This window comes from Schistocerca nitens, chromosome 2, assembly GCF_023898315.1.
Source record: "Schistocerca nitens isolate TAMUIC-IGC-003100 chromosome 2, iqSchNite1.1, whole genome shotgun sequence".
In the NCBI taxonomy this organism is placed as follows: Eukaryota; Metazoa; Arthropoda; class Insecta; order Orthoptera; family Acrididae; genus Schistocerca; species Schistocerca nitens.
In genome coordinates, this window is record NC_064615.1 from 962,498,135 (window position 1) to 962,513,204 (window position 15,070).

Below are 15,070 nucleotides of genomic sequence, written 5' to 3' on the forward strand. Positions count from 1 at the left end.
ATTACCAGGGATCTATACATACTTGTTACTCAAATACATTTTATCTTATACTTACTACATTACCAGGGTTCTATACATACTTGTTACTCAAATACATTTTATCTTAATTACGTCATACTTCTCTGTTGTTTACGTCACTGTTAGGTTTGTCACATTAGGTATTTTTCTTCACTAATCAGTGGATAGAATGGTTCCAGAACTCATGGCTTGATAGCCATGACGGAAATTTTTTGTATTAGAGAGTAAGCGCCGAAATTTTAGGTGGATAGAAAAGATGAAGAATGAGTGAGACCTGAAACGGGAAAGAAGATCTCACACAGCTGGGACTGCACAGCTGCCCCACTGTGTAGAGGTTACAGAACAACCTCCTCCCTACAGCATTCATTGGCTGAATGCTGACTTGATAGTCATACCGGAAGATTTAATGTTTGGAAAGAAGAGGTCGAAATTTTTGGGGACAGGAAAGATGAAGAATGAGTGAGACCTGAAATGGAAAGAAGATCTCACACAGCTGGGACTGCACAGCTGCCCCACTGTGTAGAGGTTACAGAACAACCTCCTCCCTACAGCATTCATTGGCTGAATGCTGACTTGATAGTCATACCGGAAGATTTAATGTTTGGAAAGAAGAGGTCGAAATTTTTGGGGACAGGAAAGATGAAGAATGAGTGAGACCTGAAATGGAAAGAAGATCTCACACAGCTGGGACTGCACAGCTGCCACACTGTGTAGAGGTTACAGAACAACCTCCTGCCTACAGCATTCATTAGCTTAATGCTGGCTTGATAGTCATAACGGAAAATTTTGTGTTGGAAAGAAGAGGTCGAAATGTTTGGGGACAGGAAAGATGAAGAATGAGTGAGACCTGAAAAGGAAAGAAGATCTCACACAGCTGGGACTGCACAGCTGCCACACTGTGTAGAGGTTACAGCACAACCTCCTCCCTACAGCATTCATTAGCTTAATGCTGGCTTGATAGTCATAACGGAAAATTTTGTGTTGGAAAGAAGAGGTCGAAATGTTTGGGGACAGGAAAGATGAAGAATGAGTGAGACCTGAAAAGGAAAGAAGATCTCACACAGCTGGGACTGCACAGCTGCCACACTGTGTAGAGGTTACAGAACAACCTCCTCCCTACAGCATTCATTAGTTTCAGAAAATTTTCATAATGGAAAGAAAGGGTCGAAATTTTTTTGGACAGGAAAGATGAAGATTGAGTGAGACCTGAAATGGGAAAGAAGATCTCACACAGCTGGGACTGCACAGCTGCCACACTGTGTAGAGGTTACAGAACAACCTCCTCCCTACAGCATTCATTCACTACCTATGAATTTCTTTAGGTCGATCACGTTCCTGAGACCTAATAGCCTTTTACTTTTAGGGTACTCTAGCCTATATGCATTGGCATGTGGTTTTCCTATGATCCTGAAAGGTCCTTGGTATACGAACATGAATTTCTTTGTTTCTGCATTTACTTTCTTTGATTTTTCCTTGGTTTTGACAAGGACTAACTGACCTATTTCAAAACTAGTAGGTACAGCTTTTGCGTCATGACGCTTCTTCCTTTCCAACGCTCTTTTTCTTATATTTGCCCTAGCCTTTAATTTCTTCTCGTCTGTGGATATTTGCGTTAGAATAGGGAATTCTACTATATCTGCAATCACATTGTGCGGTTCTTGGCCAAACAGAAATTCGCAAGGCGCAAAACCAGTTGCATCATGTCTTAAGTTGTTAATTACATTCTCAAAATACTTCATGTGCTCTGCCCAACTTGAGTGTTTCCGAGCACAATAAGTTCTGCGAAGCCTATTCAATTCTCTCATAATACGTTCACTCATATTTCCTTGGGGGAAATACGCAGATATTTTCAGATGTTTCACGCCGGCCTTATCTAGACATTCCTTAAATCTATCAGAAGTAAATTGAGGCCCATTGTCTGACAGCAAATTCTTCGGAACGCCAACGTTCACGAAGAAATCTTTTTCCAACTTTTCAACCAATGTTTTTGCATTTGCTCTTTTAATTGGGTATAGCTTAACATATTTACTGAATCCATCCACAATAACAAAAACATGGGTGCAACCACCTCTCGAGACAGGAAGAGGGCCAAACAAATCACAAGCCAGTAATTCTAGGGTTTCAGTTGGCTCTACTGAATGCATATCTCCTTGTATTCTGGTGTTAGCAGCACGGACTTTCTGGCACACTACACAAGATGCTAGACGCTTGGCCACACGGCGGTACATGTTGTCAAACACAACCCTCTCTTTTAATTTTGCAATGCACTTCTTTGCACCGTAGTGCCCATACCTCAGGTGTACATAGTCGATTAGTAAGTCTACATGTTGTGAGGGAAAGCACAGCTTCCACTCAGAAACACCTACCTTTTTCCTTCTAAACAGAATACCTTTATGCAGACAATAGTATTGCGAAACCTTAGGATAGTTTGCATTTCCTAAATAGCTCTTCACTAATTTCAGTTGGTCATCTGCATTCTGCTCACGTCTCAAGTTCTTAATCACTCTCTTTAATGCACTTTCTTCCTTTACTTCGTGCAATGCAAACATTCGAACTTCATTTAGGTCTGTTGCTGTAATTCCCGCGTCATCACAGAGCTCCGCACTTCTAGATAACCCATCAGCTACCAGATTGTCTTTCCCTTGAATATATTTAACCTCAAGGTCAAACTGCTGGAGATACAATGACCATCTTACCAAACGAGCATTCCTCAATTTACAGGTCTTTAAAAAGGTCAATGCCTTATGGTCACTGTAAACAATTATCTTATGACCTAATAGATACTGCTCAAACTTCTGTACCCCAAATTCAATTGCCAATGCTTCCAGTTCTGAGATGCCACAATTTCTCTCTGCTGCCTGTAAAGATCGACTTGCGAAAGCTAAAGTCTTGTGCACTTCTTGTTCGTTCTCTATTTCTACTTGGAATATCTCCACAGCCACTAGCATCAACAGACATACAGAATGGTTTTTCAAAATCAGGATGATGTAAAATTGGACTATTAATTAAAGATTGTTTAAGCACCTCAAGCACCTGTTGACATTCTGCTGTCCAAACCCAAGGGGTATTCTTTTTCAGCAGGAGGTGAAGACAGGGAGCATTAAAAGCCTGATCACTAACAAAACGCCTATAGAAGCCGAAAAGACCGAACATCGATCTCAACTGCTTCTTGTTTCTGGGAGCCTCAAATTTTTCAATGACTGCTAGCTTGCCTGGGTCAGGCAGAATACCTTTTCCACTTATCCTATATCCCAAGAAACCTATTTCCTCTTTAACGCACTCTGTCTTTTCAATTTTTAGTTTCATGCCACCTCTCTCAATAGCCTCTAACACTTCCTCTAATAAAGCTATGTGTTCTTCCCAGGTAGGAGTTGCTATTAACAGACCATCTACGTAGACTGTTATTTTATTACTTAAAGCTGGTCCTAAAACATGGCACATCACACGTACGAAGGCACAAACAGAGATATTAAGTCCGAAAGGTACCACACGGTATTGGTAACAAACTCCTTCGTACAAGAAAGCTGTGTACTTCCTTGAACTTTCCGCCAGTGGCAAATTCCAATATCCACACGTGATGTCCACAGAAGTTAAGAATTTTACTCCCCTGAACTTTTGCAATAACTCGTCCATGTTCTGCGGTCTATCACTTTCCCTAACCACTATTTCATTCAACCAACGAGCGTCCAAGACCAATCTGACACTCCAGTCTCTTTTTGGTACAACAACAAGAGGATTATTGTACTCACTGACCGCTTTTTCAATCACACCCCACTCCAGCATTCTCTGTATCTCCTTTCGAACCGCCTCCTTCCTAGCTACATGTATTTGGTATGGCTTCCTGAAAAACACTTGGCCGGGTTTCACCTTTAATTGACATCCATAACCTTTGACCATGCCAGGTCGATCTGAAAATACCTTATGATGCCTTTTTAAAACCTGTCTCAGTTCTTCCTTCTGATTAGCTGAAATTTTATCGATTTCCTGCAATTTAGCTTCTATTTTGTCCAAAATAATTGCTTCTTCTTCTTCTTCTGTGTTTAGCTTACTTGTACTAAGATTAACACCTTCGTCCCAATATCTCCTATTTTTCAGAACTCGTATAGGCAGCTCCCAAGTGTCATCATTAGTTACTACATGGTTATCACTAAAAGGTACTGTAATTACTCCGGTTATTGACAAGACCATTTTTAACAGGCTTCTTTCAAAGTCAACAACACTCTGATATTTTGACAAGAAATCTATGCCAATTAAAACCTCAATACTGAGATTGTTTACAATTAAACATGGATGATCAATTAAATTACCATTAATGTTAAAGGGCAGTAAAGCTTCTTGCTTTACCGTTTTTGACACCTTGCCAGTAGCACCAATTATTCTTAGTCCTGATACCCTCATTACTGTAAGCTTGTCTTTACTAGGTAATGCATCAAAGAAGGACTGAGATATTGCACTCACCTCACTTCCACTGTCTAAGAGACAACGTACATTGATACCCAACATATTCACTATTATTATAGGGTGGCTTATTCTAGGTTGTACAGGTGGTTCCTCAAATTCATCTAATAGTTCCTTTTGGATTTGTCTCCAACTAAAGTGATCGACATCTGTCTTCATTACATTTAGGTCACAGTGTGTAGGGGTTTCCTGAATTACATTTTCAGCTGCCATTTCCAGTCGGTCTATTAATTTCAAATCGAAACACCGCACGACTTCATTACATTTAGTTTGCTGAACATAACCCAAATTACTGTAGTCTGAGCGATTCCGCGCCTCCAGACCGGGCATAACACTAGTTACAGCTAAACCACTTTCACCATTATCGTCGGTTTCCTTCTCAAGTGACAACTGGTCACAGCTACTGGGTTCATCGACCCCCAACAGGCTACCCTCTACATTCTCATTTATCTCCTGTCCTAAATTTATTAGTACATTATCAACATCCTGCACAGGCACTTTAGATAAGAGCACATCATCTTCATCGTAAATATAAGCATGAATTTCTTCTGCTTCTTCACCTGACAATTCAGTATTTTGTAGCTCTTCCCTACTATTACACTGCTGCGCCTTCTCTTTCTCTTCCCACTTAGAAAGCGTCTCTAACACGGTATCTATCAAATACTGTGAGTGATCTAATATTTCTGCTGTATTCTTAGGTGCTACCGACTCTTCATCCACATGTTTAGTTTGAGTATTCTGATCTGTCTTACCAATTATTGTAATTACTGGCTTAGGAAAAGTAACCGCCTGGTGAGCGCCAGTGTCCTCATAGACGGGAACTAGTTTTCCTGCCTCAGCCTACTACTGTTTCCTTTATTTTCATTATAGTTAACTGGCACAGCATTACTTTCCGTACTGTTGTTTACATGCATAATTCTGTTTGGAACAAAATTATTATCCCTTGGACGCCACTGTTGGTTCTGATAATCATTTCTCCAATTCCTACCTCTCTTAGGATGACGAACACCTACTGTTCTGATGTTTACATTGCCATTTTGCTCGTTCCTAAAATTACTACTATTGTTATTAGCATTTCTATTATTACGTGCTTGCTCCTCATTGGCAGCAACACGTTCTACACGTTCCAGATACTCAATGAAACGATCCAGATTGTCTCTAGGGGCAGATATAATTCTAGTTTGCCAATACCATGGCAGTTTGGCTTCAAGACCTAGTATAATCATTTCCGGTTTTAGCTTTTCCGCCAAATGTGACAAACATGAGATCCATGACCTAGCAAATTCTTTAATAGATTCCTTGCCTGCATTGAAGCGTTTTCCACTCCAAAATTCTCTTAAAACTTCATTTTGCTTATTGCTAGACCAATACTCGTTAATGAAAGCTGTTTTAAACTCCGCTAATGTTTTACACTTCAACATAACATCAGCTGACCAACGCATGGCGTCACCTGCTAAATGGCTTCTAATAAATGAGATTTTCTCTCGTTCAGACCAAGTTGGTGGAATCACATCTTCAAAATCGTTCCAGAAATCTGGCGGGTGGATATTTTTATCTGGATCGAACCGCAAGAACTGCCGACACCCGATAAAAGCGGCGTTTGCAGCTACAACTTGTTGTATACTACCATTACCAGAAGTTACTGAAGCTACTTTACTCTCAGTGTTAGCAATGTTAGTACTAATATTTTCTACTCTCATTTCAACATTATCTACTCTTTGCACAATATGAGTAGTATCAGTTTTGATTGCATCTACGTCTGCTTGACATATGTTTACTTTTATATTAACATCTGAGCACAGTTCAGATTCCTCATGGTTGCAATCAATTTTATAATTCAAACTGTCCAGATCCTCTTTCAACTTACTGCAACCAGCCTTGAAGGTATTCTCCATTTCTTCCAATCGTTTATTAAAATTAGTTTGGATGGCCACAATCTCATACTTTAATTCAGCATTCATTCTAGCTGACATTTTTGCATGACTGCTTTTGACCTCAGTTATTTCAGACTTTAATTCAGCATTACTGGTAGCTATTGCTTGTAATATAACATTTAAATCAATAGCCCCAGTATCTTTGGGTTGCTCACTAGCTGGCTTTTTATCACACTCAGGTGACGAAAAACTAGCTCCAATACCAGAATCATCAAAACTAAATGAAACTTCTGATTGATCAGTTATATCTAACTTATTCTTTTTAAACTCTACCATCTCTGATGACTGTTTCGTTTTTAACTCATCAGATAAACTATCATCCAATAAATTAACAATTTCTGATTTCTGCTTTACTACAGGGGTCTCTATTATTGAATCATTGCCCCTTTTTACACTACTGTCAGGAGACAATACTTCATATTTCACCTCAACATTACTATTTTCGTACATATTTACACTTGAATCGTTGTCTGGATTTACAGTTTCCTCAACAGACATAGGTTCTGATATAAGTTTAACCTCAGTTTCTTTTGGCGGTTCCATCGCCGACAGTCTTTTAGTGCAGGTTAGTAAAATTTTTAACAGCTTTTCACTTAACTTAGTTCCTTCTGCACGACGTATGGCGTTGCCGACGTGGAGTACCAGGATTACTGAAGCGACGCAGCTCGCTGAATTTCAGACGACTCTCCGACGGCTGTTGTGTGTTTGCGTGGCCCGCAACTGCAGGCGCGGTTCCGGCTGCTCCGGCGGACGACTGCGGTGAGGCGAAACTGGCTTCTCTCGATGCCGGCAGCGCCGCTAGACTCAGTGCCAGCTCCGTCAATCCAGATGCGTTGTTAATCCAATTGCGTCGTCCACATATACACGTAACACTTTCACTGTTCTATTACTCAGTTGCATGTCGCATTTCACTCGCGAATCCGAATAGTTAAAATTCACTTTCACTTTTACTCAGTTTTTTTTCCCGGCCGATGCACCATATGTGGGGTGGCGTATTAGGAGAAAATTTATGATTTCTGTATAAAAGTTTGTATGTAAAATCAGTTCCTATTATTTGCAATGTTATTTATGCTGTCTTTCGCTGTTCTCAACACTGGCTCTCTAATTACACTTTAGCAACCAGAAAGTGATTTAACAAAACGTGAAGCCTGTAATTAGAATTCCTAGTGCCCACTTCATCTGAGAATACAATTATAGCTGCAGCTTATAGCTCTGAGGAAATAGGAGATTGTCCGGGATTTATAATCAAAAACGATTTTCTAAAATAGTTGAGTATATTCTGAAAGTCACAGATGAAAAACACAAGTATCCATACAACCTAACTAACAGAGCAGTTCAGAGTCTAATGCGCTGATGCAACTATAAATGTCCGAATTAAATGTTAAATTGAATGCTCGCCATAATTTGATGATAATATTTCATCAAACGCCACGCTAAGTAATGGTAGAATGTCTGTCCCGCGACGGCACGTGAAAATACGACAATACGCAAACTGAAGCTAGATAATAAAAATCATCCCAGAATTAACACTTCACTTGAAAATGATTTCCTGGTTACGCGCATCTCGAGTAACTGAATACGGCATCCGAGGCTGTTTGTAGCAGTGATACCGACGCGACGCGACTCCCGACACAGATGGCGTGTTATTCGGCGTCTGGAGAGAACTGGGGCCTTCCTTCCTCGCGCAGCGTTCTTATATATAAAGCCGCGGTGCGGACGGCTAAGGGAACGCCTGATCAAATCGGCTCTCCCGACTAGCCACTGGGCTAGTAATGCACCACTTTAAGTTACCTAATAAATCATAGCTTCTCTTGCTGATGGCCGATGAAGCTCTTAATTTAAATGTGCATTCAACACGCAGTTAAGTATTGATAATAAAATTTTGACGTGGCTAAGTTAATTATTTTGGGCGAGAGAATTAATTTAATTACACTGCACGCAGTAGACGAGCTCTGAACTGGCCCTTTGGAGATGCGCTATCGCTATAATTTTATAGGTATTCAACTGAAACTTTTCACATCTTCATAGCTATAGCGGATCTCCAACCTATTTAAATCTAAACATCCTAGCCTTATTTATTAGTCTACTTAATCTATCTTGCTTCCTTTAGTTTTGAGACGAAAACCAGAAAATCATGAATTTCCACTAAAATCTTAATTTGTGAAATCCAAAGTACTGTTTTTATTAAATCATTATGAAAGATGAATCTAAATATAAATTTTGAAGTCTCTAGCTCTTTTCTGTTGCGCCAATGATTTTTACAGAAAAACGTCCAAATTTCGAAAATGTTTAAAGTTTTCGAACTGATATTCAACACACATTAATTTAGTATTACTCCTGACATGCTAGAAATGTTTCAGGTTATTTATTTGATTTTTAAAGTATTGCGCAACATTTATGACGTCAGAGCTAGTTACAGCAGACTGGCTGGCACACAATGGAAAGACTGATGTGAGTTTATTACGACGTGAGTAGGCTGCTTCCCTACAAAACGTTGTTCTGATGCCTCGTGTAAGGAGTAGAAATGCGTACCATCACGTTTCCGACTTTCATAAAGGTCGGATTGTAGCCTATCGCGATTGTGGTTTATGGTATCGCGACATTGCTGCTCGCGTTGGTCGAGATCCAATGACTGTTAGCAGAATATGGAATCGGTGGGTTCAGGAGGGTAATACGGAACGCCGTGCTGGATCCCAATGGCCTCGTATCACTAGCAGTCGAGATGACAGGCATCTTATCCGCATGGCTGTAACAGATCGTGCAACCACGTCACGATCCCTGAGTCAACAGATGGGGACATTTGCAAGACAACAACCATCTGCACGAACAGTTCGACCACGTTTGCAGCAGCATGGACTATCAACTCGGAGACCATGGCTGCGGTTACCCTTGACGCTGTATCACAGACAGAAGCTCCTGTGATGGTGTACTTAACGACGAACCTGGGTGCACGAATGACAAAACGTCATTTTTTCGGATGACTCCAGGTTCTGTTTACAGCATCATGATGGTCGCATCCATTTTTGGCGACATCGCGGTGAACGCACATTGGAAGCTTGTGTTCGTCATTGCCATACTGGCATATCACCCGGCGTGATGGTATGGGGTGCCATAGGTTACACGTCTCTGTCACCTCTTGTTCGCATTGACGGCACTTTGAACAGTGGACGTTACATTTCAGATGTGTTACGACCCGTGGCTCTACTCTTCACTCGATCCCTGCGAAACCCAACATTTCAGCAGGATAATGCACGACCACATGTTACAGGTCCTGTACGGGCCTTTCTGGACACAGAAAAAGTTCGACTGCTGCCCTGGCCTGCACATTCTCCAGATTTCTCACCAAATGAAAACGTCTGGTGAATGGTGGCCGAGCAACTAGTTCATCGCAATACGCCAGTCACTACTCTTGATGAACTGTGGTATCGTGTTGAAGCTGCATGGACAGCTGTACCTGTACACGCCATCCAAGCTATTTTTTACTCAATGCCCAGGCGTATTAAGGCCGTTATTACGGCCAGAGGTGGTTGTTCCGGGTACTGATTTCTCAGGATCTATGCACCCAAATTGCGTGAAAATGTAATCACATGTCAGTTCTAGTATAATATATTTGTCCAATGAATACCCGTTTATCATAAGCATTTCTTCTTGGTGTAGCAATTTTAATGGCCAGTAGTTTAGAATGAGATATGTCACTGCATGCGTAACTGGAGCCATCAGTACCTGGATTCCTTCAATTTTTTGTGGAGTGTGTACTTCGAAGACTTGACAACTACTGAAGGTGGCGTCAATGAGATGCCGAAACTGGTTGTGTAAAGAAAAACAACTGACGTTTCATGCTGTTTCGTGATTTTTCTTTGGTAAGTATCCTTACAGCCCCTGACCCGTATCCATGATGGATCAACAGAGATTACTGCTTGTGTGTCATACTGTACTTAAACGTTATTACAGCTACACCTAGCACAAATAAAGAAAGCGTTGTTTTCTGTGTGTAAATGCATATGTGATTTTGTACAAGAATAATTGTTTTCCGTATTCTATACCCTGTCAAAACTTCCCAAACAAATCTCCTATCTACGATGGTCCAGGTCGTTAAACGTGTAGTAGGCTCGTTTCTTACCTGTATGATGTCATTATTTTATATTGTAGAGGATCTTACACTGCTTCTCACTACAGAGCAGAGGTCTCGAATGGACAGGAATAGCACATGGCTGATAAATACTGCAGGTACTTTTGAGCGCTAAATTACTTACGGACGTTGCCCTTATGGTGCATTGGTGTGTGCTAAATCATAAGATCATTCGAATATTTTTGGCCAATAATAACTTAATTTGTAGCTATAAAAAATATTTGAGCGGTGATCTAGAATGCAGAGAATATTGTTCAAGAGCAGTGGGAGGCCCCCAACTTGCATGACATCAGCAATGACGCCAAAGGGCGGGCCCGCGGAGCGTGCTTGCGCGAGAGTCGCACGAGCGGGCAGTGGGGGATGGGCACGTGGTGTCTAGGTTGCCGGAATGATAAGAAAGCGCTGATGCTGTTGTCAGCGAAATATAATACACACAATTGTCTCAGCTGTAATATGGCACCGCACAGTGTGCGCTTAATGCTGGACAGCATATGACTGCGTGCGCGCCATTGGTTATGCATTAGAGTGGGGGTGGGGAGCGCTACATGCTGACAACACGCTTGTTAATTGCATGCCATTGGCTGCTGAGCGCGAACGTGGAGCATGTAATTGGTTCCCTCCTTTCCCCTCCCCCGTCCATGGCCTTGGCACGTGACCGAAAGCGATGTTGCAAGTGTCATTATTCTTTGTATGGCCTTGGAAGTAAGGATGTGCTGATGATGATGATATAACAAGGGTAACTGCATGAGAATTCCCAGAATGACCTCTAGTTCAGAGTCAAGGTTGGCTCGTGCCGACATTGCCACACTACTCAAATTCTCTGTAGACGTTGAACCTGTCATTAGCTGACAAAATGATCAGCAGCACCCCAAGTTTTTTTTCTGTTCTTCCTGACTTCCAAAGTGTCCTCCACTGGTCTCTCATAGAATATGAAGCCGATATGCGAGTTCTGCCCATGTACGGGTCAGCATTGCAACATCAACACTTGAGATTGCTTCACTTATTCGTGCACGAAGGGTAGGAATCTCATTGACTGATGTGTTGTGTACACTTCATCATTGGGGAAATCCAACAAAAAAGTGTCTCAATGGCGTGACATCAAAAGAACGCAAGGTCCATGTGATGGACCATCAAGAGCCACCCTGCTCGTTCAAATTCCAGTGTGGGGATGCACCACCAAGCTTGAAGATGATGAACCGCTGCAGCTCTTCGGTTTCTGAACTAGAGCAGGAACTATTTCAGCAAGTCTAGGTAAGAATTTCCTATTATCGTTTTCTCTGCGAAGAAACATCGACCTTTTGTGCATTACGCCACACCAGCAACCAAGCTTCGTGATATCAAGAATGTGTTCAAGTGGGTTGTTTGGGTCTTCAGAGCACAAATGTTCATGTTGTGGCGATTCACATGTTCAGAAATGTGGAACGCTGCTTCATTTGAAAACAGGAAGTCTTTCAGATAGTCATTGTTAAAAGCTACGGAGGCCAGAATGGCACACGCAAATGCATACCGCAGGGAACCATCGTTTGCGGTGTGTGGCGTGTCGTAGTATCGGTATTGTGCAATTTCAGCAAGACTACAAGAAAACCAGTTACTTATTATTAGCGAAACATGAGGTTTTATTTAATCACTGCTTTTCCCGGCTAATGATTGTTATTTTGTTAAAGAAATCTCCATCTGGGAACATGTGGCAATGTTGTCTGTCAAGCAGTGTAAATGGCACAAGTTCATGCTCAAAAGTGATCATATACAACCAGCAAACAAGCTAAATTCGTGATAAGTAATCTCAACTATACATGACTAACGATTTTTAGCAATATTCAGTGCTGTTGCATAATAATCTCATTACCAGTTGCAGATCGTCTATCTACCGCTACTGCTTTCGAGGTGGCAACACTTTTCTTTAAGCAAAATGAACAGTTTTGTCACACAATACCACACGCACACAACACTAAGGTATTGCTTCCTGTCAAAGTATTTCATAAAAATTGTTACGAAATAAGCAGGCTTCATATATCAGCAGAGAACATTTTTTATCACGTAAGATATTGTTTGCATATACGTAAATTCACTATATTTAAAGATTATTCACAATCTAAGTGGAATTTATTACCTCTTACTGGGTTCTGGGCCACCAATACGCAATTATTATCGCAATAATGACCATCAACATTTATGTCTGTATAAAAATTGAATATAAAACTTCCGCTGCAATATTTCACTAATATGGCGGCTAACGTAAGACAATCACTTATCCATTCCTCTTCAGGCACTGTTTTACTACTAACACACAATATATATATATTAAATATTTTCTGTACCTGTACTATACGCATTAACATTTAAGAGTATTTCTCAATGTTGATCGCTTATTGTTCAGCATTTACCAATAAACCGCGCTGTAGATCAATAGCGCTAATGGCTACGTTCCGTTGTAGCTTACAAGAAAACTTAACATTTATATAGGATGAGAATCGTAGTGAAATAAAAGTCCAAATGATACAGAAACTCTGTTTTTCAAATATTAATTAACAACATAATACAGTTTTTTTACAGACCTCTGTGTTACGAGACATCAGTCACATCCGATCAGTAGGCTACAACAGTTCGAACAAGAAGCAGCATTATTCTAGAAGGATCGTATATAAGAAAAGATGGGGATTCTCGTTATCTTTTTCCTTGGGTACTGTCTGAGATATAACTTCTTACAGAAAATTAAATTATGCCATTGACAATAATTATTCTATCAATGAAGTCCTTTTTATTAATGTTACGAGAATGTTTATTTTCACTCCACACACAACGCTGTCGCGAATATGATACTGAATAAAATATAGGTGTGTGCATTACAAGTGCTTGCACCGTTTGCACTTTGTAAGCAAACCGTTCTCGGTCCCAGATTTGTACCCAGCCACTGATTAAATTTTGAATACAAATCATCAGCAATGATAGTGGAAGACTTCCAGCATAAGAAATCACCCTCATTCTGCTAACGACCTTGTCAATGATGTTGGAGGAGGGGAATACTCTTCCTCTTGTGGTGGGATACTGCCCCTGAAAGGAGGGAGAATCAACAATGATCAACGGCTTGAGGATGCAGAAGGCGATGGAAACCAATACATTAAAGACACGTAATGTGTACCGACAGGACATGTGTCCTCCAATTGAAAAAGTGTCATGATGGCGTCAGGACTAGTCCCCCATTCGGATCTCTGGAGGGTGACTGCGAAGGGGGAGATGACCATGAGAAAAAGATTGAATAACCAACGAAAGGATAACTTTCTACGAGCTGGGGCGTGGAATGTCAGACGTTTGAACGTGATATGGAAGCTAGAAAATCTGAGAAGGGAAACGCTAAGGCTCAGTCTGGATATAGTAGGGGTAAGTGAAGTCAACTGAAAAGAAGACAAAGATTTCTGGTCAGATGAATGTAGGGCAATATCAAAATCAGTTCAGCCATAGGGTTGTTCTCATCAGAATCAACAAAAAACCAGCACCGATAACAATGTTTCAGGTATACATGGCAACGTCGCAAGCAGCAGCTGAAGAGATAAAGAAAGTATATGAGGTTACTGAACAGGTAATTCCGTACGGAAAGCGTGATGAAAATCTTTGGGTGACCGAATGTGGTTGTAGGGGAAGGAGTATGAGTGAGTTACGGTAGAATATGGGCTTAGTAGTAGGAATCAGAGAGAAGAAATACTAATTTTCTGCAACAAATTTCAGCTAGTAAGAGCGAATACTGTTCAAAAATCACAAGAGGAGGAGTTGCACTTGGAAACGGCCGGGAGATACGGGAAGATTTCAATTAGGTTACATCATGGTCAGGCAGAGATTCCGAAATCAGATATTCGATTGTAAGGGATACAGGAAAAGATATAGAATCAGATCACAATTTAGTAATTATGAAGAGTAGGCTGAAGTTCAGAAGACTATTGTCAGGAAGAATCAGTGCACAAAGAAGTGGTAAACGGAAGTACTAAGGAATGAAGTACTAAGGAATGAAGGGTTACGCTTCAAGTTCTCTGAGGCTATTGATACTGCGACAACGAGTAGCTCAATAGGCATTTCAGCTGAAGAGGACTGAACATCTCTTAAAAGGGCCATCACAGAAGTTGGAAAGGAAAACATAAGTACAAGGAAGGTAACTGCGAAGCTCGGTAGTTTGTCCTAGATGACTTATTTTTCGGCGATTACGATGTTTTGCAATAGACAAAATGTCGCCAATGTGGCGTTGCCTGGTGTATTGATGTCATTAAATGGTCTTCTATGGTTTAAGCTGGTTTATTTTCGGCAATTATGATGTATTTTTGGTTACAATGGTCGCCAGTGTCGCATTTCAATGATATATTATGTTTGTTTATATGGAATTTTACGATCTACCTCATTAATGTGCAGTGTGTACTTGGAAGCAAAGATTATAATGTACCTCTTAGTAAATTGATAAGGCAACTGCTAGCACAAACTATAGTTTTCTCTCTGACAAGGCATTGTCTCTCACTGTATCCTTGACTGTTTGCGGTAGTTACATCTG

At 40.8% G+C, this 15,070-nt stretch overlaps 1 protein-coding gene across 1 annotated transcript in view; it reads left to right on the forward strand.

Annotated features, from left to right (window-relative positions):
- LOC126234740 (uncharacterized) overlaps positions 1 to 15,070 on the forward strand; it is a 342,861-nt gene that overhangs the window by 194,907 nt on the left and 132,884 nt on the right. The window lies entirely within an intron of this gene.